Source organism: Coenobita brevimanus, chromosome 72 (assembly GCF_032717465.1).
Source record: "Coenobita brevimanus isolate Jiangsu-jjx chromosome 72, ASM3271746v2, whole genome shotgun sequence".
Classification (NCBI taxonomy): domain Eukaryota; kingdom Metazoa; phylum Arthropoda; class Malacostraca; order Decapoda; family Coenobitidae; genus Coenobita; species Coenobita brevimanus.
In genome coordinates, this window is record NC_137025.1 from 20,163,067 (window position 1) to 20,165,899 (window position 2,833).

Below are 2,833 nucleotides of genomic sequence, written 5' to 3' on the forward strand. Positions count from 1 at the left end.
GTTAGGGAAATACGAGAAAAGCAAGACAAGACCTCTAAAGGTGACTTTCCAGAGTGTAAACACTGTGGAAGAGATACTAAAAAATGCAAAGAATCTTATGGAAAAAGAGGAGTTCAAAAATGTATGGATAAAAAGATGCCTAACACAAGAGGAACTGGAATTACTGAAAGAGAAAAGGGAGGAAGCAAAAACAAAAAATGAGGGAAGATCAGAAGAGGACAAGAAGAAATTTTTTTACAAAGTAATAGGATTGCAGGTACGAAAGTGGTACACAAACAGGATGGAATAAAAAGGAGGAAGGTAGCAGAACCATGTCATGACAAGTATATAAACAAGATGATAAAGTTGATGTACTCAAATGTGGATGGAATGGTATCTAAATTACTAGAGATGAATGATTATGTCAGAGAAAATGAACCACAAATAATATGCCTAACTGAGACAAAATTACCACCAAGGACATACTAAACTTAGAGGAATACAATATATGGAGAAGAGACAGAAATTTAAAAAAAGGAGGAGGAATTATAATATTAACTAAGAAAAATCTAAAAGTCAAGGAAATAAACCTAGATATACCATCACAAGTAGAACTGATTGCAGTAGAGATCGACACATCTGAAGGTAAAGTAATTGTAGCCAATTTGTATATGCCACCCAGATCAAACACATGGGAAAGAGACGAATATGAGGACCTGGCAGAGAGTACAATTCAAAGTATAAGATCCTTGCTACATAAAATGGAAGAGAAATCGGAAAGAATTATACGAACTGGGGACTTCAATACAAATATAAATTGGAATACTCTTGATATAAATAGCCAAGAAAGCTGTTGGGACCAAAAGCTCCTGGATCTCGTACAAGAGTTCTTCCTAACGCAACATGTGAGGGAAACCACTAGAAAAAGAGGACTTGATGTACCTTCAGTGCTAGATCTAATATTTACTAGGCAAGAAAATGACATTGACAGTTTAATATATCACCCTCCACTCGGCAAAAGCGATCATGCAGTACTAAATTATAACTTCAGGATAGCATATGACATAGTAAACAGCAATGACAGTTACAAAAAGAGACTAAACTATAAAAAGGGAAATTATCAAGACCTAAAGAAGTATTTCTTAGAAGTTGATTGGGAAAATGAGCTTAGAGGACAAGATTTAAATGCTGTATATAAAAAATTTTGTGAATTTTATGAAATAGGAGTCCAGAAGTACATCCCACAGCACAAAGAAGCAGATAAGAAAATACAGAAATGGTTCAATACAGAATGTAAAAAATCAAAAGAAAGAAGAGATTTGTTGTGGAATAGATACAGAAGACACAATAGTGAAAGGGCGTATAATAATTACAAACAGGCAAGAAACGACTATACAAGAATAAGGAGGGAAGCCCAAAAACAGTTTGAGGAGGAGATAATAAATAAAAGTAGTGATCAACCAAAGCTGTTTTACAGCTATATCAGAAGCAAAACCAAAGTAAAAGATATAATACAATCCATTACGGACGAGGGATTCACTTATACACAAGAGAAAGATATTTGTGAAGCACTAAATAAGAATTTCCAATTAGTTTTTACAGAAGAAAAAATTTTTGAGAGGGACTATGTGGAACACGCATGTCCACACATACTACCAGATATACAAATAGCAGAAAAAGTAATACAGGAGGAGTTAAGTAGATTAGACAGAGGAAAAGCAAGTGGTCCTGATGAAATTTCATGTTGGGTGTTACGAGAATGTGCAAAGGAGTTAAGTAAACCATTATTTTTAATTTTCAAGAAATCCTTGAGTCAAGGGAAACTACCTGATATTTGGAAAAAAGCAAATATTGTCCCCTTATTCAAGAAAGGAAATAGACAAAATCCTCTCAACTACCGACCAGTATCACTGACCAGTGTTGTAAGCAAGGTCTTAGAAAAACTTATAAGAAAAGCTTGGGTAAATCATCTAGAAGAACACAGTATGATAACAGAAAGACAGTTTGGTTTCAGAAAAGGAAAATCATGTGTTACTAATCTGTTGAGCTACTATGACAGAGTAACAAACACAATACAGGAAAGGGAAGGATGGGTGGACTGTATCTATTTAGATTTCAAGAAAGCTTTTGACACAGTACCACACCAAAGACTTTTATGGAAACTGTACCATCAAGGAGGAATTCGAGGCAAACTGTTTTGTTGGATGCAAGACTTTCTCATAAAAAGAGAAATGAGGACAGTACTAAGAGGAAACTACTCATCATGGAAAGAAATGACTAGTGGAGTACCACAGGGTTCGGTGCTGGCACCGATCATGTTTTTAGTGTACATAAATGATATAAACAGTAACACTGGAAATGAGAGCTATCTGAATATGTTTGCAGATGATGCAAAAATACAAAGGAGGATTACTAGCACAGATTCTTGTAGGGAGCTACAAGAAGAATTAAATAAACTTCATGAATGGAGTAGTACATGGCAAATGGAATTCAATGTGGACAAGTGTCATGTAATCAAGTTTGGTAAAAGTGGAAAAAGACCTGATTGGGATTATAAGTTAGGAAATAAAACCCTATACACATCAGAAAGAGAGAAAGACCTAGGTGTGATTATCAATAACAGACTATCTCCGGCTGACCACATCAGCGAGAAGGTACGGAACATGTATACACTGCTTGCAAATATGAGAATAGCATTCACATACATAAATGAAGACATGCTAAGAAGGATAATAACATCATTCATTAGACCAACCCTGGAATATGCATCAGTAGTCTGGAGTCCTCATCTCAAAAAGCATATAGACAAGAATGAAAAAGTTCAAAGGGCCGCTACAAGATGGATACCAAGCTT